This window comes from Ailuropoda melanoleuca, chromosome X (genome assembly GCF_002007445.2).
Source record: "Ailuropoda melanoleuca isolate Jingjing chromosome X, ASM200744v2, whole genome shotgun sequence".
Classification (NCBI taxonomy): Eukaryota; Metazoa; Chordata; class Mammalia; order Carnivora; family Ursidae; genus Ailuropoda; species Ailuropoda melanoleuca.
Window position 1 is genome coordinate 21735978 of NC_048238.1, and position 24241 is coordinate 21760218.

The 24241-nt window shown below is 36.7% G+C and overlaps 1 protein-coding gene and 1 long non-coding RNA gene across 9 annotated transcripts in view; one reads left to right on the forward strand and one right to left on the reverse strand.

The window, feature by feature from the left end:
- Positions 1–11410, reverse strand: part of LOC117797458 — a 43875-nt gene extending 32465 nt beyond the window's left edge. The window contains exon 1 of the long non-coding RNA XR_004622461.1: positions 11168–11410. This is a non-coding gene — a long non-coding RNA (uncharacterized LOC117797458). The remainder of the gene's footprint in view (positions 1–11167) is intronic.
- LOC100475400 (melanoma-associated antigen B18) overlaps positions 1–24241 on the forward strand; it is a 420370-nt gene that overhangs the window by 280593 nt on the left and 115536 nt on the right. Inside the window, exon 1 of one of the 8 annotated variants that reach the window (XM_019799922.2) lies at positions 2796–2979. The exons of the other annotated variants lie outside the window; for them this stretch is intronic. The gene's annotated coding sequence lies outside the window, so the exon portion shown is untranslated. Of the gene's footprint in view, positions 1–2795; positions 2980–24241 lie in introns of those variants that run through there. 8 annotated transcript variants of the gene reach the window in all.

Here is a 24241-nt window from a genome sequence, read left to right on the forward strand (position 1 = left end):
TGCAACGGGCTTAAGTGAATCCCACAACCAAACTGGAAGAAAGAACAGGGCACCTGTAAGGTGACTTCTGAAGTAGAGCTGCTGGCAAGAGAGATGCCATCTCCTACATAAAACTAATAATCATGTTAAGGAAATTCAGTTGTAGCATTCTAAAACAAAACGTTTCTGGAACTAGAAAAGAATAACAATGCAGTTTTCTTTAATTTATCTACTGAACTTGAAAATTAAGAAGAGAATAGCCACCTTCGAGAAGCTAACTATTGGCCTGAAAAATTAAGGGAACGAAACACAGTATGAAGTATGGATACACATGATTTGCAGAAAAATTAAAAGGAATAGAGGAACAATGTCAAAGAAAATTTTCTTGGTGTGAAAAAAGATGCTTGCAGATTCAAAGGGCTCCTAACTTTTATGGAGAATTGATGGAAAATTACATGTACCTAGGTAAAATTTCTAAATTCAATGTGAGAAAAATAAAATTTATAAGTTTTTAGACAGAAAGACAAGTTACTTAAAAGGAAAAGGAATTAGACTGTCACTAAGATTTCTCATATGCAATCTGGAAACTTCAGATGGAAAAATAGTATGCACAGAAAGTGGAGGGAAAAAATGATTGTAACAGAGAAATTTACACCTAACTACAATATAATTCATTTCAAAGGGTGAGCAATGGACATTTGTGGTTATACAGGAAATCATGGAACATATTACCCATCTACCTTATCTCAGGAAACTACTAGAGAGATTATTCTAACCAAGCAACAAATAAATCAGAACAGACCCTTCAGAACAGGGAGTGAGAAATAGGAGGAAGCAGTAAAGAATAAAAAAACAAAAAACAAAACAAAAAAAACACCCATAACCTAGCCATCTTTATATATAATTGGATTGTGATGTCAGGAATGAAGATTTGAAATATAAATACTAAGTAATGAGACCTAGTAGTAATGATTCTTGGAAAGAGAGAAATGCTGTAAGGAAGAGACTAATCATAGGTATCAACAGTACTAAACTATCTCATTAAAACCTAGGAGTGAGTGGAACAGCAAAGGAATCAAGTGATAGCACTGTAAGTAGGTTGTAAGAGTATGGAGTGGTGAAGAAAGTGAAGAAAATAAAAATGTTCAGAATGTTTCATCATATTGGAGTAGGGAGTAAAATCAAGAAGCACGGTCAGCATTTTCTTTTGGGGTTGTATGTATGTGTGTATGTGTGTGTTTAAAATTTTATTAATCTGTACACCCCACATGGGTCTCAAACTCACAACCCCAAGATCAAGAATCACGTGCTCTACCAACTGAGCCAGCTGGGCATCCCTTCTTTTTGTATGTTTGAAGATAAATAGGCGTTTGATTCTGAGTATAGAAGACAGAAAACTAATATTAGTAGAATGACGAAAAAAGCCAGTATGATATCCAATTAACAACAGAGAGAAACTGAATGAATAGTAATGTAGCCAAACCAGCAAAAGTTAAGAAAAGAATAAAGAGGAGAAAAGAATGTATAAACATAAAGTACGATGGATGGAACAAAACCCAGAACATAAATTGTTGAACTCTGCGTATGGAGGATAAATCCCTCTATTAAAAGAGAAACTTGAAGTTGGACTGAGAAGAAAGTCCTTAGTTGTATGTCATTCTGGACTTAATTTCCTCTTGCGTTCATCTGTCTGCCTCTAAACTTATAAAATCATTTTTTGCCTTATTCTTTTTTTTTTCATGTTTCTGCAGCACATTCGTGAATTACATATTTTCTAGAATAACTTTCTATCATTTTGTTAACTTAACAAATCATTTGGTGGTTTTATTTTTTTAACAATTTTTTAAGGATTTTATTTATTTATTTGAGGCAGAGCGATACAGAGAGAGAGAGCATGAGCAGGGGGAGAAGCAGAGGGAGAGGGAGAAGCAGAACCCTAGCTGAGCCAGGAGCCCAATGTGGGGCTTGATCCCAGGATGCTGGGATCATGACCTGAGCTGAAGGCGGACACTTAACCATCTGAGCCACCTAGGCGCCCCTCATTTGATGGTTTTAATTTTAATATATTTATATTTTAATTATGAAGAATAGAGACGTTTGCTATTTAGATTTTTACAGGAACTCAGTATTTCTATCAATTTACGTAAATTTTTTTATATCTTTCAAAAAAATTTTTTATATCTTTCAATAGAAATTTAATTTTTTTATATGTGTTATACTTTTCTTGATAAATTTATTTCTTGTATTATGGATTGCTGTTTGTTTTAAAATTGCATTTTTTTCTTTTTTATTATGGTAAAATATGTATGACATAAAACTTAGAATTTTATCCATTTTTAAGTGTACAGTTCAGTGGTCTTAAGTACATTGAACCATCGCCACCAGTGAATTGCAACCATCGCCACTGACAGATTACTATTTAAAAATTAATCTTTTCAGTTATATTTTCGAATGATCTTTTCGTTGTATGGATCAAAATTACTGATTCTATATTAATTTAATAACCAGCAGCCATATTTCATTTGGTAACTTTTTAAGCATTTTTCGTTTGATTCTCATAAATATTCTAAATACGTGATGAAAATATACAATGTCTCTTTTCCAATATTTAGATTGCTAGGAAGGGCAGTCTCCTGCATGCATCTTTTCACTCCCACTCAGCTGCATGAGAATGGGCCTTGGATCTGAAACATTTCCTTTCTAAGAGATAGAGCCCACAGAACCCATGTCCAGCTTATTTGTGTGGGGAAATTTTATCTTGTTTCAGTTGTTTCAGACTCCATGAGTACTCTTTTGTCTCTGCTTAAAGTGTATGTGTCATATGGCACCTGGCCAACCCCACTGTTCTATCTAAGAGGAGGGGACAGGGTTCCCTCCACCGTGGTACTGGAGGTTTGTGCATAGGTGAAATACCCTGCATCTGGCCCCTGGGAGAGACCTGCTGGCCGTGGGGGACTGACACCCCCCACTGAAGCTGACCTTGCTCTTCGTCTTCTCTATGTAAGTAAAGTGTTCCATCCAGTGCTTGACTGCAGTGTTTTCCTTGGCAACTCTGATACCAAGGTGCAATGGGCAGAAGTGTTGAGAGTACTCCCCTGGGATTGCATGGTGGTCTACACCTTTGGGGTTGATAACCGGTGCATGGTACTCTGGCCAACATTGAGCTCTCCTGCATTTTTGAATTGGCTGCATTTGCAGTGGTGATGATAGTAAGCATTGGCCTCTCCGCCTGAGAGCAATCGAAAAACATCCAGGATTCCAACCAAGGTTATTGCCTTTGTTTCATTTGTCCTCATTTCTTTTATAGATATTCAATTTATTTATAGATTGTTGCTTAGACTCCAGTCTTCACATCAATCATCTCTCTCTCTCTCTTTCTTTCTCTTTTTGCATCTTTGATTTTTTTTCTAACTTACTTTTTGGGAGAACATCTATGCCTCATCCTCTATGTCAACCCTAATTTGCACTTTGTAACATGAGTTTTAATTTTGCTTTTCCCCCTTTTGGTTTTCTCATCAGCTTTCCTTATTTTTATTATTTCATTTTTCTCTTAGGGTATTATCTCAACTTACTATCTTTTCATCTTAGTCTGTTAAGATTCCTGGTTCCCCTTTGATGGAGAGTAATGTCAGGTGGTATAACTTAGGGACTTCTTAAAAATACCTGAACTGAGGCCACTACATAGACCTCCTAAAATCATAATGCATTCCGTAAAGGTCCCCAGTTAATTAATATGCATTCCGTAAAGGTCCCCAGTTAATTAATATGCACTTTAGTGTTTGAGAAGCACTACCTTCCTATTTTATCCATAGTACATATCATCTTTTAACATATTATGTAACTTATTATTATTTTCATTTTCTAGCCTCATTAAGATGAAAACTTTACGAAGGCAGCAGTTTTTAAAAGTTTTGTTCACTGATGTATCCCTTTTCCCTGGTTCATAGTAGATGCTCAACAACTATCTGATAAATTAATGAAAAATTTTAAATAAGCCATAAAACTACTGGTTTTTTTTAAGATCTTATTTATTTATTTATTTATTTATTTATTTATTTTTAAAGATTTTATTTATTTATTTGACAGAGATAGAGACAGCCAGTGAGAGAGGGAACACAAGCAGGGGGAGCGGGAGAGGAAGAAGCAGGCTCATAGCAGAGGAGCCTGATGTGGGGCTCGATCCCATAATGCCGGGATCACGCCCTGAGCTTCAAAGGCAGACGCTTAACGGCTGTGCCACCCAGGCGCCCCAAGATCTTATTTATTTATTTTGAGAGAGAGAATGGGAGCATGTGGGCATGTGAGCAGTGGGAGGGGCAGAGGGAGAGAGAGAATCTCAAGCGGACTCCACACTCAGCGCAAATCCTGATGGGGCTTGATCTCACAAGCCTGAGATCGTGACCGGAGCCAAAATCAAGAGTTAGATGCTGAACTGACTGAGCCACCTGGGTACCCCCTAAAACTCTATTTTTTATAAATATAATTCTCTTTATTTCTCATGCTTTCAGTATAAGATGTGGGGGAGGAAAAATTATTTTTCCTCTACCCTTCCCGGTTTTTGGCTCAGATGCCCCCTATAATAAAACACAGATTAACAGGAGAAAGAGAAATAAAAGTTCAATAACATATATACTTCCTATATTCATGGGAGAGCCCAGGAAAACTGAGTAAGTCCCTGAAATGGTCCAAGTATCACCTTAAATAACATCTCTAGTAAAGACAAAAGATATGTGTTGTGGGGGGAGCAGTTATGGGCAGTTACCAGGAAAAGCACAAAAAACAAGGGTAAGGTTGTTATGCAGATATAAATCCTTGCCTTTTAGGTAGAGAATGGGGAAGACGTCAGAGCAGTAGGAGAACCCTAGGCTCGCCTTGTCTCATGAATACAACTACATAACTATTAAATCGTGCTAAATACCCCAGAAATCAACCTAAATCCTTGCCTTCTCCACTGATAAAGTTTCTGGAGATTTATAGTCATCCCTTCTTCCTATTACAGAGAAAGACATAGCCTTATAAATGATTTCCTTTATAAATGTAAATGTCTCTTACAAAAGGGTAACTTCTCAGTTTTCAGAGCTTTTCCATTGTCTAATGTATCTTTAAAGTAATCAGCCTAAAATAATCTGTATGCCAAGGAGGCATATTTTGGGGTGGTATATTTTGCCTCCCTTCAAAGCCTACTTGAAACAGATACCAATAAAATAGAGGGGCACCTGGCTGACTCGGTAGAGCATCCAACTCTTGATCTCAGAGTTGTGAGTTCAAGCCCCATGTTGGGCTTGGAGCCTACTTAAATAAAATAAAGTAAAATATAGTAAATACTCTATTCAGTGGCAAACCAGTTATCAAAATACTCCATTTACCTAACCTTTGACTTCAAATTCATCATTAAGTTCTATGAGTTTTATATTTAAAATATTTCTTGAGTGTGGTCACTTCTTACAAAGACACCTCTAATGCTATCACTTTAGTCAAGCCATCATCAATTTCCACAGGAAGTATTGTCATAGTCCCCTACCTAACCTTCCTTGGTCCAGTCTTTGCCATGGATAGTTATTCTCCACACAGAAATAAGAATGATCCTACCTGATCAGGTCTCTTTCCTGATCAAAACCCTGTAATTGTTTCCCACCCACTTACAATACAATTAAAACTCTTTACCTCGACCTACTAAGATGTATCTCCTGCCTCATTTCTCAACCTCACTTTTTGATCTGTGATAGTGTATTTTATGGTGAGAAACTTATATTTGATCTTTGTCTCTGCTTCTGGCACAGAGCTCCTAAAACCCTTGAAATTTCTTGTGATGAGAGGCACAAAGGTGTCTTTTGTTGTGTTAATGAGGTGACTTTGGGACCAGCATCTAAGGATACAGGCAGGTTGTCAGGAGAGCCAACAGTTGTGATTAGAGGGTTGGAAATTACAGTCCAGGGAGGGGGAAGGGGCTGGAGATTGAACTGTCAGTGGCCGTTGATTTAATCAGACATGTCTTTGTAATGAAGCTTCTCTAAAAACCCAAAGGACAATATTCAGAGAGCTTTCAGGTTGGTGAGCGTGTGGAGATGGGGGAGGGTGGTGCACCGTAAGTAGCACGGAAGCTCCTTGCCTTTACCCCATATTGTGCCCTATGTATCTCTTCTATCTGGCTGTTCCTGAGTTCTACCCTTTTATTATATACTAGTGATCTATTAAGTAAAAGATTGCTCTGGGTTCTGTCAACTGCTCTAGCAAATTAATTGGACCAAGAAGTGGGTCATGGGAACCTCTGACTTATAGAGCCAGTCATTCAGAAGCACAGGTGACAGCCTGGACTTGTAACTGGCATCTGAAGTCCAAGGACGGTGGTAGGGGAGTGGGGGGGGGTGTCATTGAAACCTTTAATCTGTAGCCAGTTGGTCAGAATTGCAGGTGATAATCTGGGTTTATGATTGGTATCTGAGGTGGAGGGAGAGGAAGTCTTAAGGGACTGAACCCATAAAATGTGGGATCTGATGCTCTCTCCAGGTGGACAGTGTCTGAATTGAGTTTAATTCTAGAACACCCAGCTAGTGTCTGGAGAAGTGTTGGTGGTATGGGAGGAATCCCACTTCCTCCATGGTGAAACTGGGTGCAGAACCCTTTATCACTTCTCCTTTGCTCACTCCACTTAAGCCACAGTGGCCTTCTTGCCCATTTGTCATTGCTTATTTGTCAGTCATGCCAAGCTAATTCCAACTAGGAGTTTTACCACTTGATGTTCCTTCTTCTTCAAGTATTCTTTCCTTCAGTCTGCACATGGCTTGCTTCTTCCCATTCCTGAAGTTTCTGCTCAAATGTCATATCTTCAGAGTGTCCTTACTGACCATATCTCCACCACATCCTATTCTTTATCTCTTCATATGACTAATAAACAACTGAAGTTGTTTATTTACATTGCAATGTAAGCTCCATAAAAGCTGAAATACCATATATCTTGTTCACAATTCTATCTCTGATCTAGAGGAGTACCTGACATATAATAGGCACTTGGTAAAAAAGAAACAAACAAAACCCATATTAAATAAATGGTAAAAGGATGAATGAATGAAGTCATCTAAGAATTAAACATCATTATAGCATATGTCAAATATGATTCCATGCAGTTGATCTGCTAAATTATGGAAGATCATACTTTCTGTATAAGTAACTATTCATACCCAGTTGAAGGTAATTGTGTCAAGCTTATACCTAAGAACGGTAGCATAAGATTTTACTACCGTTATTTCTAGATTCTATTTCCTGCTTTCTTAACCCAAGCAAACAATATCCCCTTCCACAGTCCTCAATTTACCACCGTGAACATACTCAGTTTGAGTTTGAGATATTTGTTCATTATTTTTATCTTGCATGTAAGACATGGCTCATTAAAAATATTTTATGCAATAAAAGCAATGAGAGGACTTCTGCTTTCAGATCCAACATGTAAAGAGCTTAGAAGTCTTCATTTCAAACCTCACTACAGAAAAATGTGAACAAACTGAAAATCAATTTTTCTTGGACTCATGTGAGAAATATCACAGGGAAAACTTCCCTCAACAAACTTCCATCAACAAACTGGAGGCACAAGCATATCGAAAGATTCAAAGTCAAGCTCTGCTTACCTAGAGCAGAAGCCATTAGAGCCTTAAAATGCTAGAACACGTAAGTGCCAATTTTGAGGAATTGCTGGAGACTGAGTATAGATCAGTTTGAGAGGGAGAAAGTCCCAGGAACTGTAGTGTTGGGGACTTCCCATATTTTTATAGATTTGACCTGTCAGTATCCCACCAGGTTTTCACAGTAAAAATCCAAGTTAGATACACTCTGGGCTATAGAAGGGGTAGGGGGAGAATAATCATAGTGACACAATGGTGTTTAGGACAGGCTGCCTGAAAATATGCTACTTTGACATATGGATTAGTTTGAATTAAAGTTATATGAGGAACAGCTTATATAAGAAGGACACTCTGACCATTCTTCGTTTCCCTAAAAGCAGGAAATAAATCTCCCATATATAAGGTACCTGCCCTGTACCAGGAGTAAAGGAGACCCCCTAATTGCCAGAGATAGGGAATTCAAGGCCAAGAAAGCTATGTAAAACCTTGTTACTTATTTACCAGTTTACTATCTCAAGCCCAAACTTGTTTGGTTTGCCAGTTCTTTACAAATTTGTTTCCTTGTCAAAAAGGTATAAAAACTGCCTGCTTTGGTCACTTCTTTGGGTCCCATATCTATGAGTTTTCCATACATACAACATTTTTTCCCTCCTAGTCTGCCTTGTGTCAATTTAATTATGAGACCAGGCAAAAGAATCAAGAGGAATAGATGAAAATTTTCCCTTCCCCAACACATACTTGAAAGCATTCTCCATTAAAAAAGCCTAGTCTGTAGGGTAAAAGACTTTTAAGAACCTTATCCCAGATGGGGGAATGGTATGTCTTTCACTCCAGCCCCTTCTAGACTTCTTGTCTCACCTAAGGGGAGCATAAAGCTACACCACCAAGAAACACTTGTAAGGAGCACATCCCAGAGACACAGTCCCACTAAATGAGGGAGATATAATCATACTATAGAACACTTCCCCTCTCCCATGCCTTGTGATCATACCAACAGAGCTCCAATATAGAAATAGTGGATTACTGTTGAGAAAGCTGCAAGTTGCAGATTCTCTGAGGAGTTATTAAGGAAGCTCTAAAGTCAAAAAGAAAGTAAAAAACAAGGGCATTTAGAGGGATTTTAAGCCTCTGATATCTTTGACTAATATTAAACACAGCCTGATTCATAGGTTGATACTAAAATTCTGTTTACCTTAGTTCCTATTATCTGATATAACATGTTTGGCTATCAAAAAGAATTATAAGGTATGCCAAGAGACAGAGACCAAATAACATAGTCTGAAGAGAGGAAAGAAGCATTAGCACCAGAATCACGTATGACACATATGGTAGAATGATCAGATTGGGAATTTAAATAACTGATTAATATGTTGAGCACACTAATGAAAACACTAGACATCATAGAAAAAAAAAAGTTGGCTAATATAAGCACAGAGATGGAAACTAAGAAATAATCAGAAGGAAATATGAAACATAAAAACACTGTACAGAAATGAAGAATAACTTTGATGGGCTCATCAGTAGAATGGACACGCCAAAGGAAAGAATCAGTGATCTTGAAAGGATAATTCAGTAGTACTTGCCAAGCTAAAATGAAAAAAGAAAAAATAATTTAAGAAAAGAGAATGTCCAAGAACTATAGGGTCATTTCTCATGGTGTAACATGTGCATAATTTTAATATCAGAAGAAGAAAGAAGAAATTTTTGAAGTTATAACAGCTGAGAAATTTTGAAATTAATGGCAGACACCAACTTTCCAATCCCCAAATGTACCCTGCACCTTGGCATATCATATTCAAACTGCAGGAAACCAAAAACAAAGAAAATCTTGCATGAAGTCAGGGGGTTCAAAGAAAAAAAAACTGCAACTTAGAATTCTATATCTAACACAATTACTATTCAAAAGTGGAGAAATAAAGCCATTTTTTTCTGACTAAAAATAAAAATTAAAAAACCCCCACAAAAACCAGAATATATTGCCACTAGACCTTCCCTGCAAGAAATATTAAAAGAAGTTCTTCAGGTAGATGGAAAATGAATAGGTCAGAAACTGCGATCTATGTAAAGGAGAGTATGAGAGAAAGAATAGATGATTATAAAGTAAAGTCTTCTATTTTTCTTTTTCTTAATTGATTTAAAAGATAACTGTTTAAAATAGTTACAGTACACGGGGTGATTATATGGATAAGTATAAGAATTACAGAAATGTCTTAAGAGACAGGAGGGAAGAAATTGGAGTACACTGTTATAAGAGACTATACATACAGCAACAGGGCATTATTTGAAAGTAGACTTACATTAGTTTAAAATATATATTGGAAATCCTAGCACAGCTACTAAAAAAAACTTTTAGAAGTACAGGGGCGCCTGGGTGGCTCGGTCATTAAGTGGCTGCCTTCCACTCAGGTCATGATCCCAGGGTCCTGGGATGGAGCCCCCGCATTGGGCTCCCTCCTCAGTGGGAAGCCTGCTTCTCCCTCTCCCTCTCCCTCTCCCTCTCCCACTCCCACTCCCCCTGCTTTTGTTCCCTCTCTCTCTGTCAAATAAATAAAATATTTTTTTAAAAAAGTATAATGGATATACTAAGAGAGGAGATAAAATGGGATTATATAAAAGGCTCTTTTAAAACCAGACGAGGCAGGGAAAAAAGGCAGGGGATGGGGGTATAAAGGAAATGAAAAAAGATGCAGTGAATGGAAAAGTTATAAACATGGTAGATATTAATCCAACTATATGAGTAATCACTTAAAATATTACTCATCTAATTATGCCAATTAAAAAACAGATTCTTAGAGTAGATAAAAAGATACAACTATATTCTCTCTAGGTATTTTATTTAAAATATAAAGACTCAGATTAAGTTAAAGGAATGGAGAAGTATATGCCATTTGAACACTTACCAAAAGAAAGCTGGAGCAGCTATATTAATTTCAGACAAAGTAAACTTCAGACCAAGAAAGATGATCAGAGATAAAGAGTTAATAGCATTACAATATGACAGAGGGGTCAATTCTCAAAGAAGACCTTAACAACCTGAAATGTGAATGCACCTTACAGGAGAGTGCAAAAATAAGTGAAATAAAAGCTGATAGAACTAAAAGGAGAAATAAATAAATCCACTGTTAAAGTTGGAGGCTTCAACACCCTTCCTACAGTAATTGATAGGTCAAGTAGACAGAAAATCAGTACAAATATCGTTGACCTGAATATCACCAACAATCTACTTAATCTGAAATTTATAGGATACTCCATCTAGCAACAGCAGAATACACATTTTTCTTAAGCTGACTTGGAACATTTACTAAGACAAACCACATTCTGGGTCATAACACTTCCCTTAAGGAATTTAAAAGAATAGAAATCACAGAGAGTATATGCTCAGACTACAGTGTAATTAAAATAGAATTCTATGACAGAAGATAACTAGAAAATGCCCAATTACTTGGAAGTTAAACAACATGCTCCTAAATAACACATGGCTCAAAGATGTATCAAGAGAAATTTAAACATATTTTGAACTAAATGAAAATTCAATTTACCAATTTGTGGGATGCAGTGAAAGCTGTACTTACATACTGTGCCCTCCTGGAGACGGAACCTCACTTCTTACTCCTTAGGTGTGGGCAGAGCATAGTGTTTCCTTTCAAAAATTAAGTACAATATGGAAGGGGGAGGAAAAGAGTAATTATTCAGTGGAGAAACCTCAGCAACACTACCACAACCAGGCAGTCAAGGTTAAAATCAATGACGATAAGCCATGTTGATATGAAGAAAATGACCTTTTATCTTCATGGTCTTTCTCCCCCAAACATGTAACTCCAGTCCAATCATGAGAAACACATCACACAAATCCCAAATGAATGAAATTCTACAAAATACATGACCAATAATCTTTAAACTGCCAAGGTAACAAAAAATGAGAAATGTCTGAGAAACTATCACAGCTGAGTAAACCCAAAGAGATGACTGAATGTAATCTGACACCCTGGAACAACAACAAAAAAGAAAACAAAAGACAATGTGAGGTAAAAGGAAATTTGGAAGATTAAAGGACTTTTGTTTATAATAATAATGGATCACCGTTGGTTAATGAATTGTAGCAAACCGACTGCACTAATGTCACGTAAGATGTAATAGGAGAGACTGGAAGTGTGGTATGTGGGAAACCTGTAATTTCTGATAAAAACTGTTCAAAAGTAAAAAAAAAAAATTTAAAAAGCAGTGCGGAATTGTTTCTATGTGCAGGTAAATCCTGACTTTATCCTCTCAGGGTAATGAAGTTCTATAGCCCCCACTTCCACATAAACTGTCTACTCACTTTGAGTTTAATAGGAAATTGAACAGCTGAAGACCTATTTTAGGAGGCTCTGTGACTAAAGAGGATTATAAGCATCTCCTTCAGGGACCTGGAGCATGTCCTGCTTTTGTAACTCAGGTCTTCTCAGCCAAAGCTCTTCTCCACACTGTCCATCTCACATTGTCTTCCGGTCTCACAACAACTCAAAACATATAGGAAATTATTAGCACACTATTTTCCTTGTTTATAAGGGAAACTAGTGCACACATCAATTTTTATCTATGAAAGGCAACAATAGGATGTACGTAAGAGAAAGAGAAGAAACAACTGCAAAGTTGTTTTCCTCTTTTTGAGTCATTTGCTGGTTGCCTGGCAGCCCACACTGCTTGGGGTATTCTGCCCTTTTAATGGGTCATCAAAGGAGGCAGTTGGTTGTTCATGGCTTCTCCAAAAGACCTCGGGAGTGTCACTGTGCTGTACGCGTGGCAGGCTGCTTCCGTATTGTCTTTCACTGTCCTTCTTAGCACTTCCATCTTAGTTATTCCAAGTCTACATCTTTGCCCTTAAAGAATTTTTCTCCCTTCCCTGCCTCAGCACAACTTTATGCTTCCTTTCCCCCAAGCCTGAAACCCCATTTCCTTCTTAAGACATTGCAGTCATCAATTCCAGTAGTTGTGTTCTGTCTTCCTACCATCATCCAACTTTCCCGACATCCTGAAGCGTTTTTGTATGCCTCCTTTATTTCCTTGCAAATTTCTGGTAATAAGGTTTCTATTATTGTGGTGCATACTCTTTCTTAATGTCCGTGTTACTGTGCTGCACAAAGTTGTGGCTGCAAGTCAAGTGTTAGTTCTGCCCACTTCCCCCTCATTATAAGGAGAGTCCTCTTTATGTCATTTCCACATCCATCCTGTGTGTAAAAATACTAGCATTGGTATCACACTGAGGGTCTCGGAGCATAATTCTAAGAGTCGGTATTTATTCTTTTACAACTTGAGAAGAGCCTGATTTTACTTGGTTATTTAATTGCAGGTAGATTTTTCGTTGAAACAGAACAAGCTGAACTAATGATTTCTCTTTGGAGTGGAAGTTATGGTTGTTGATGTGCTAATGATCCCATTTCCTCTTCCTCTTGGAGGGAAGGAAGACTGTGCATGTGTGCATTTGCGTGTGTGCATGCATGCACATTTATTCTTGTTTAATTTACAGTGACTGCTTCCAGTCTGGGATTTTAATTATTTCTTGCTGGATTTTTGTTGTTGTCTCTGTTTTGAATTTTTCAAAAGTGCTTTGCCCCTCTTAAATGTCAGTTGTATGTTTCTATTATCTCCTGATTTTCTAGGTACTGGTTTGTTTTTTGCTGAGGCAGGAAGTCATTATCATTCATGCTCTAGTGTTCTTCAGGCTTTTCTAAGTTCAAAAGAATGAAATTATAAGCAGTACAAATGTGTTGTCAGTTTTAAGATTTCACTGTCCATTCTGGAAAAGGACAGTTGTGTGAAATTTTATGATCAAATTTAAAAAGAAAAAAGATGTTCAAAAGCAACATAGGGCTGGAAACATTCTATAATGCACATCTTCCACTGTGGTAGCCACTGTGCCTGCATAGCTCCTGAGCCTGTAAGATGTGGCTAGCGCAACTGGGGAATTGAAGTTTGAACTTTATTTAGCTTGTTTGTTTACTTTATTTAGTTTTAATTAATTTAAATTTGAGTGGACATAGCCACGTGTGGCTACCAGCTTGGACATCACAACTCTGAAGCTGGCGGGTACTCTTGTGTAACTTCACTGTGTGCGTTATTACATCTTACTATGGCATGATTTAGTTCCTTCATCCAGAAAACAAATTGAAAGCATTAAAAAAAAACTTGCATGAATTAATGGTTGTTGTTAATGTACGGTTGACTGCATTCCAAAGACAGGATATATCAATGCAGATACAGTAACTTTTTTCAAAATAATTTAACTACAGTGTCATCTGTCATAAATGATAATGCTATTTACTAGTTGTATTAGTTTACTATTGTTGCTGTAACAGATTTCAAAAACTTAGCGGCATGAAACAACACAGATTTGTTATTCTATGCTTTTGAGAGTTTGAAATCTGAAATCAGTTTCACTGGGCTAAAATGAAGATGTTGGCAGGCCTGTACTCCATCTCGAAACTTTAGGGGAAAATCCATTTCCTTGTCTTTTCCAGCTACTAGAAGCCATCCCATTTATTGACTCATGGCCCTTTCCTCCATCTTCAAAACCAGAAGTGGAGCATCTTTTCTCCTCTCTAACCTCTGCTTTCATCCTTACACTTTCTCTCTCTGTTCCTCCTGCCTCCCTCTTATAAGGATGCTTGTGGTTAGATTGAGCCCTAGAATAATCTCCCTCTGTCAAGATCATCAGTCACATCCTCAAAGTCCTTTTTGTCATTTAAGGTACCATATTTAAAGATGCTGAGTATCAGGATGTCTTTGAGGGACTATTCTTTTTCTACACTAGTATATAAGCAATTTGCCTAGGAGTTGATTGATAATGGGTTTTGAGGTTGAATTTTGAAAAGTGATATTTCTAGGGTTGCTCGTGCCTATAATTTATGCTCTGGTGGGCATGACAGAAACATATTCTGGTCTGTGATCTCACCACATCTAGAAATGCTCCCTAGGTCTCTGCACAGACATTTAGGACTTCCCTCAGAGTATGAAAACCCAGGTCCTGAGAGTAATATCTGGGCACACACCTCACTGATGAGAACTCTGAATCTCTACTAATGAGAATTATATTTCCAGGAATAAACTATAAATGTTCTAGTGTTTTACTATAGAAAGAGCAGGCTGACAGATACTTCTTCCCATGATTTCTACCTCACATATGCTTAAAGACTTCTGAGAGGCTTCTGCCCTGTATTTGTCAGTATCTGACTGGTATTTTAACTTTCATGTGAAATGTGAACTAGTATTTTTAATGTCAGTGGAGAAGGGAGAAGCAGAGGGAGAAGGGGATGGATGGCCACACTGGATTTTATTAAGCTTTATACGTTTAACACTATTGAGAGATTTTTGAGGTGGGTTGGTGCCCTTAAATTTGAAATGAGTTACATCAGATTGTAACATGCTAAAAACTGTGGGAGAAGCAGCTTCCCACAGGTAAATGTGTAAATATAGTTCAGCAATATGGAGGATAGGGATGGATGTAGACAGCATGTCCTCATTTTTCATTTCTGAACTTCAGTTACTGATCATGTCCTGGGACTGAGTTTGATGCCAAGTGTATTTACCTTAGTGTGTTTTACTGCACATTATAACTGATTGTTTACCTGTACTTCTTAAGTAAACCCAAATCCCCTCCTAAAATAGTTTCTTTTCCTTTCTCCTGCATATTGGTAAATGTAACTTTTACTGCCTGGTCACTTAAGTCAGAAACCTAGAAGGTCTGAGGCCATTCTCTCCCCCTCATCAATACTTACCATACATCACTAAATACAAGTGATACTATCTTTGATATGTGTCTAAAACAAAACTACTTCTTCCCATTCCCACTGTCACTTCCCTAGTAAAGTTAACCATTCCTGAAATTATTACAACAGTCTCTAATCTCCTATTGCCTCCCTCATGTGACCTTCCAACAGTGCAAATTCATCCTAATCTTAGCCCCACCCCCATTCCCCCAAAAGGTTCTTAAATCATTCTCCTTTCCTTTTATAGCAATAAATAAATAAATATATGTGTGTGTGTGTGTGTGTGTGTGTGTGTATAGTGAAAACAAGGCCTTGTAAACCTTTATATATATATAGGTTAAATATATATATTTAATTATTAATGATCAATAAAATAATTATTTATTATTTTATTATTTATTATATATAAATATATTTATATAAATATAATTTATTATATATTATTCATATAATAAATAATAAAATTAACAATTATATATATTTATAATATATTATAATATATGTACATATAAATATATATATAAAGGTTTACAAGGCCTTGTTTTCACTAATTTCTCCACCTAGACTCTTGCTTTTTTTCCCATTGTGATAGCTGAAAATATAATGCAATGACTCAAGACTTCAAGGTTCTGGAATTAGAATTCCTGTTCATCTCAGTACAAGTCTGTGTGACTTGACAAGTTGCTTCCTTTCTGTGATTCAGGTATATCATCTGTTAAATTAGGATGATAATAATATCTTCTCAATTGACTCATGAGAATGCATAAAAAGGGCCTCATTACTGTATCTCATGTACTTTTAAATGCTCAATTATGTGTTATAATTATTAATATTATTATTCATAGTTACGGATGTTTTATTTAGTTTGTGTTCCTCCAGAATTTGAGCTTGAAATAAGGATTCAAATGTAAATACTTTATTTGGGAGGTGATCCCACCCATTAACCAAGGGGAGAATACAGAACTCAAATAGGGAAGGGAAGGAAGCCACTAAAAAAGTGTGTTAATAAGCAGGTCACCCTTATAGGGAACTGAGGCTCAATCTCAGCATGAACACTGTAAGATTTTGTTGAATACGCCTCATGGTGACTATACCCAAGGAATAAGGAATTCAGGTCTTAGTGTCCACCTTGCATCTAGTAATTTTTTCAGGGCTGCTTTCAGGGACATGAACAACCTAGCTCCTCACACAGGTCAAAGATGCTCCTCTAGTCCAAGAAAGCTGCCAGGCAGAATTACAGGCACTTGAAATGGGAAGCTGTATGACGTGTGCATGAGCTAGCAGTCAGGGCTTATGTAGCAAACAGCATTTGCTACAACAGGTAAGATGACTGAGGCTCAGTGAGGTGAAACGACTAGTCCAAGATCATTGCTAGAACATGTCTGAGTCAAGATTTGAACCCAGGGACATCATATTCCAGAGCACTTGGAGTTTTTACCGAATGATGGTGATGATCAGGTTAGAAGTGGAGACTACATGACTAAATGTGGGGGAACCAGTGAAAGGTTGAAGAGGACTAAAAACAGTGAGCCCGGCTGGTCACTATGACTGAATAGTCTCCCACTACTGAAAGCAGAGATTCATGAAAATATCCTAATCTATCACTCTACCATTTAGTAAATACTTACTGGTGGGAAGCATTACATTAGAGTATAGTGTATTTTGGTATAAATTATATATCATAAAATATACCTTATATTAAGGTCATAATTTGAATCTCTTAGACTAAATTGCTTTTTATACTCCAAGTATTTAAGATTTCACATTGAGAGTCAGACCTGATTCTGAATTTTGATTGTGCCCCTAATTAAATACATGCCTTTTGGGAAAATTATTTGGTCTATCAATTCCTTAATTTAATTTTACATAAATGAATCTCATGTAAGTACCTACCTCATGTGGTAGGTGTAATAACTAATGTGAGGATTCACTGAAAGTGATTGGTATAAAGAACATGAAAAATAGGCTTAAGAAAAATCACACAAAAGGACAGATCTAAGAGGGAGAAAATAGGGCAGATATGAAGAACAAGACACTGCAGAGCAAATAAGCAACAGCCAAAATTCTCAAGAAAAAAAAACATAAATTCAAATACAGTAGAGGACAGATATCCTGAAATAAAGGGAGACTTCAATTTGTAGTTTAAAACAATCAGCATGTTTCATGTTCCAGAAATAATGAACAGATTAAGGCATAAATATATTCTGTAAAACTGTTTATAATTGAAGGATAAAGAGAAATTCTAAAAGCATCCTTATAGAGAAGCAAGGGGAAATATATCAGGTTTGCCTTTACATTCTGGCTATATCATTAAAGACATGTGGGACTGTATGAGTTTAAATAATTTCTGCCTACAAATTACAAGAACCTTCACTTAACTAGTTATAAACAGTAAAGAAAATATATAAAATGATAGGAAGTCCATAGATAAGTTGGCTTACTCATTGGTTCACTAATCTCATTAAAGATCCACATAACTTCAAATATTCTTTTCCATTCTCATTGTTGGCTTAATTATTGGTTTAAATGCAAAATGGCTGCATGTTTGATGAGTATACAGACATGATGATATTCAGAGGAATGTAAAAGACTTTCTATTATTGGCATTCTATCTTAGTAGTGAAAAAAACTTTCCCAGGAGTCATCAGTAAATTCCATTTTGAATTATTACTTATAGTTGATTCACATGCTGAATCCTGAACCAGTACCTGGCAATGAGAATAAGATCAGTGTAGAACAATATGGAGTTCAGGATAGGATGATCATCCCCTGAGTCATTATGGGGGAGAGAGGAAGGAAGACTGAGATAACTGAGAACAGGATTGAGAAGAAAAGAGAGTGATGGATCTTAGGAAGGCAACTGACAGTGTGCACTGCAAAGATAGTGGATTAAGAGGAACAAATTCTAAATAAATTAGAAGGGACAATGCTGTGACTACTACATGAAAATAAAATCACAGACTGATATCACTTACGAATATCAATGCAAAAGTCATCAACAGAATACAAGCAAGCCAAATTCAACAGCACTTTAACAGAATTAGACACCGTGACCCAGTGGGATTTATTCCTAGAATGCAAGGATGGTACAGCATATGAAAATCAATCAGTGTAATGCACCACATTCACAGAATTAAGAAAAAACCATATGATCATCTCCACTGATGCAAAAAAAGTGTTTGACAAAATTTAATGCCCTTATTATAAAAACACTCAACAGCTAGAACTATAAGAAAACTACTTCAGTGTAATACAGGGCATATATGAAAAACCCACAGCTAACATCATGCTCATTGGTGAGAGACAGAATGCCTTTCTGTCAAAATCAGGAACTGGACAAAGATACCTGCTTTTACCAATTATAGTCAACAGTGTATTGAGAGTTACAGTCAGAACAATCAGGTAAGAAAAATAAATAAAAGGCATCTGCTGGGAAGGAAGGAGTAAAATTATTTCTGTTTGCAGATGACATGATCTTATATGTAGAAAACCCTGAAGATTACACACACACACGCACGCACACACACAAACCGTTAGAACTAATAAATAAATTCATCCAGCTTGCTGGACATGAAGTGAACAGACAACATTCAGTTTCATTACTATACACTAACAGTAAAAAATACAAAAAGGATATTAAGAAAACTGTTTCATTTACAGTAGCCTCAAAAGAAAAAAAAATTAAGAATAAACTTAGGGAGGTGAAAGACTTGTACACTGAAAAACAAAGCTGGGGTATCTGGGTGACTCAGTCAATTAAGCATCCGACTCTTGGTTTCAGCCCAGGTCATGATCTCAGGGTCATGAAGTCAAGTCCTGTGGTGGGCTCCATGCTCAGTGAGAAGTCTGCTTGGAATTCTTTCCCTCTTCTTTTCCCTCACTCTGTGCCCCTCCCCCCACTTGCATGCACACGCGCTCTCTCTCTCTCTCTCAAATAAATAAAATCTTTAAAAAAAACTACAAAGCCACACTGCTGAAAGATATTAAAGAAGACACAAACAGATAAAAAGACATCTTGTGTTCATGGCTTGGAAGATTTAGCAATGTAAAATTGTCAGTATTTCCCCTGCACTCTAGATTTAATCTAATCCTTATCAATATTCCAATGACTTTTTTCTGCATAAAGAGAAAACTCCATCTTAAAATTCATATGGAAGAACAAGAGAGCACAAATAGCCAAAGCAATCTTGAGAAAGAACAAAGTTGGTAGTTCACACTTCAGATTTCAAAACTTAATGCAAAGCTACCGTAATCAAAAGTGTGGTCCTGGCATGAAGACAGACATAAAGGTCTATAGAGTAGAATAGAGAGCCCAGAAGTCAACTCTCACATATATGGTAAAATGATTTTTAACAAGGATGCCAAGACCATTCAAAGGACAGTCTTTTCAACAGATAGTGTTGGGAAAACTGTATATCTACCTGCAAAAACAAAACAAAACAAAAACACAAAAAACTGTGGTCAGACTCTTATCTTGATCCATATGCAAAAAAATTAAATTTGATCAAAGATCTAAATGTAAGAGCTAAAACAATAAACTCTTAGAGGGAGCATAGGGGGAAATGCTCCATGACATACAATTTGGCAATTATTTCTTGGATATCACACCAAGAGCACAAACAGTAAAACAAAAAATAAATTGAATTTCATCAAGATTGATTAAAAAAAAAAAAAACACTTTTATACATCAGAGGAAAAGACCAAAAAGTGAAAAGGCAACCCATGGAATAGAAGAAAATCTCTGCAAATCATCTAGCTGATAAAGGATTAATATCTAATTAATATCTAGAATATTTAAAGAACTCTTAGAGTTCAACAACAACAAAAATCCAACCCAACTGAAAAATGAGCTTGAATAGACATTTCTCCAAAAAGATATACTGATGGCTAAAAAATACATGAAAAGATGCTCAACATTACAAACCATTAGGGAAATCCAAATCAAAACCACAATACGATACCACTTCATACACATTCGGGTGATGGTTATCAAAAGCAGAAAATAACAAGTACTTGGAACCATGTAGATGAAATGGAACTACTATGCATTGCTGTTGGAAATATTAAATTGTACAGGTGCTATGGAAAATGGTATGGTGATTCCTCAAGAAATTAAACATGGAATTTCCACATGATTCAGCAGTTCTACTTCTGAGAATTCCTTATTGAAAGAAGGAACTCATGTATTTGTACACTCATGTTTATAACAGTATTATTCACAATAGCCAAAAGGTGGAGGTATGCCATTTAAGTGTCTTTGGATGGATGAATGCATAAACAAAATAAGGTACATACATGCAGTGGAATATTATTCCGCCCTAAAAAAGAAAGACAATTCTGACATATGTTATAGCTTGAATCTTGTACACATTATTCTTGTTGAAATAAGCCAGTCACAGCAGGGCAAATGTCATACGATTCCACTTAAATGGGGTACCTAGAGTTTGAATAAGGATTAAAACTATTCCTAAATTACCATGTAGGCTTAATGCAATAGCAGTATAAATCTATTAATTTTGTTTTAATTATTAACATGATTCTAAAGTTTTTCTAGAAAAAAAACAGCAAAAAATATCTGCGTTTTTGAAAAAGAATAAAATGTGGTGGAATTTTCAGTATTAATTATTGTAACTGCTTGTAGAGTTATGTTTAAAAGAGTCATTAAGCGTCTGCCTTTGGCTCAGGGCGTGATTCCAGTGTTCTGGGATCGAGCCCCACATCAGGCTCCCCTGCTGGGAGCCTGCTTCTTCCTCTCTCACTCTCCCTGCTTGTGTTCCCTCTCTCACTGGCTGTCTCTCTGTCAAATAAATAAATAAAAATCTTAAAAAAAAAAAAAAGAGTTTGGCACTAGAGGCACCTGGGTTAGTTAAGCATCTGACTTCTGCTCAGGTCATCATCTCAGGGGCCTGGGATTGAGCCTGGCCTCAGGCTCTCCACCCAGCCCTCAGGCTCTGCACTCAACAGGGAGTCCTCTTCTTCTCCCTCTGTCTCTCCCCCCCAACCCATGCTCCCCCCACTTGTGCTCCCCTCTCCCCCAAATAAATAAAATAATTTTAAAAAAAGAGTTTAGCACTAATTCCATAACCAAGTTAAGAAAACCTGGAGATATATCCAGACATATATAAAAAAGAAATTAACTGTATGGTTTTTTTTTTTAAGATTTTATTTAATTTATTTGAGAGAGAGAGAGAGAAAGACTGGGGGGGGGGGATGGAGCAGAGGGAGAGGGATAAGCAGACTGCGCACTGAGCACAAGCTTCATGCAGGGCTCAGTTTCACAACCCTGAGATCACAACCTGAGCTGAAATCAAGAGTGAAATGCTCAATCAACAGAGCCACCCAGGCATGCCAACTATATGGTTTTGTTTGTTTGTTTGTTTGTTTCTTTTTTAAGATTTTGTTAGGTCACATGGGTGGCTAAGTCAGTTGAGCGGCTGCTTTCAGCTTAGGTCATGATCCTAGTGTCCTGGGATTGAGCCCCATGTTGGGCTCCTTGCTCCTCTGTTCCTCAGAGAGCCTGCTTCTCCTTCTCCCTCTGCCTGCTGCTTCCCCTGTTTGTGTGCTTGCTCTTTCTATCAAGTAAATAAATAAAACCTTGAAAAACATGTTCTCTTTATTCATTTTTAGAGAGACAGGGGGAGGGGTGGGGCAGAGGGGGAGGGAGAGGTACAAGCCGACTCTGGCACAGAGCCTGATGTGGGGCTGGATCTTACAACTCTGAGATCATGACCTGAGCTGAAATTAAGAGTCTGACACCTAACTGACTGAGCCACCCAGGCATCCCTCCAACTATATGGTTTTAAAAATAAGTTATGACCAGTCATGGAAACAAATTATTATTGAATAAATATTTTGAGAAAAATGGTTACTCTTGAAAAATGCATATATTCAAATAAATGAATGAATGCATTTTTTCATACAATTCTCAAAATTCTCATACAATTCACAAAAACTAAAAATTAATGAGAAAATTATGAGCATGCCAAGAGACATGGGAAAAGGAAATGGATACTCCATTAGAAGGAAAAAAAATTGGGTATAACAATTACAGAGCATCATAGAAGTGTTGCCCAAGTTTCAGTAGTTATAAAAAAAAAAAAAGGCTTAAGATTCTTATTTCCCCCAAGAAATTGGCAGTCATGTTGATGGCGTGTGTATGTGGTGTGTATGGGGGGTGTGTGTGTGTATGTATGTGTATGTGTGTACATGACAACAATCCTGGAATTGATAAAAATTCGGGAAAAAATTATTTTGGAAGTGTAAATCCTTACAAAACCTGTCTGTAGTTCATTTTAGCAATATGGTAACAAATCCTAAAATAGTTTCAGTGAAAAAAATCTCAAAAGCATTAAGCTTAGGAAATCTTCAATGATATGTACAAAGTTCAGTGTGTAAGGATGTTCACCATAGCATGCGTTCACTCATTCATTCGACAAATAGATATTGGGCGTGATCATCTAAAAATCAGTGTTCTGGATCCTATTTTAATTCCATGTTTCAGAGAGTTTACTTTTAAAAGAAGACACACAATGAAAAATGCAATGAATAAAAATGATAACTACATAAAGTGATAAGGGCTGTGAAAATCCTAAAATGGGGGTAGAATGTTAGATAGTTGAGAAGCAAAGGGCTCCGTAAGGTAGTGAAATTCCTGATGAGATCTGACTGTTATAAAGGAGTCCCCATGGCTTTGGGGACAGAATACTTTACAAGCAGAGGAAACAGCAAAGACAAGTAGAGAATGAAATTGGAATATTTGAGCAATAGAAAACAGGAGTGTGTAAGGAAGGCCAGCTAGAACAGAAAGAGAGGAAGAGAGGTAGAAGCCCAACAGACAGGTAGGCAGGGAGCTATCTAAACCCTACAAAAGAATTTGGATTTTGTTCCAGACCCACTGTGAGTTATTGCAGAGTTTTAGGCAGGGAAGCATTGATAACTGATTTAACTCATTAGAAGAATCACTTTGGTTAAGGAGAGGATGGACTATAGATTCTGACTCGGTAAGTTTGAGGTAGTGCCTGAGATCCTCCACCCCTGTCGAGCTCCTAGGCCCACAGACCACACTTTGAGTAGTAAAGCTGTAGTCTAGATGGTATGGTTTAAAGTCAGAGAACGAAGAAAGAATACAGTTTCCATTTACATTTGGATTTAAAACTGGTAGGTACTGTCATAGGGATGGATTTGGGGAGTAAGAAAAAGAAATGAATGTTCTGGCTGCTAGAATTCTTTATGGTAGTGAAATATAAAAACACCTTAATTATCCAGTAATAGGCTAATGAAAGCAGATAGAATATTATACGAAACCCCAAAATCATGCTTTTAAACAATCTTTTTTCATGTGGGCAACAAGATTTACAACATGATTCCTACTGTAGAACAGGCATAACACACAGAGAGATAGTAGACCATCATTACGGTTTTTCTTTTTGGTGTTTTTCTTAAATTTTTAATAATCAACTTGGATTAGTTTTAGAATCAGAAATACTTACTAGTCCTTTTCTGTAAAGATCTAAAGCCTCCATAGCAAGAGGGCACATCTGTTTCATCTGTAGGGGTGGGCACATATATTTCTGTTACATCTCTCTCCTATGCTATTGGTATATTTGAGGTATTTTATCATTTAAAACCACATATAAATAAATCCAGAATTAAATCACTATTTAGACAGATCTCTTATTCTTATTTTTATAAAAAGTCAAATGTAACCTGCCCCTACATGAGCACATCTTTTTGAGTATGTGGGCCATCTCAATTAGTCTTACAATTTATTTTTATATCACTACAGTTTGAATTGTTTGCCTAGAGAGGTCATAATATTTGTGGACCAAGTTGTAGTGTTTTTAGCATAGAAAATTTCCTCTTTAGTCAGGGCATCATATATATATATATATATATATATAT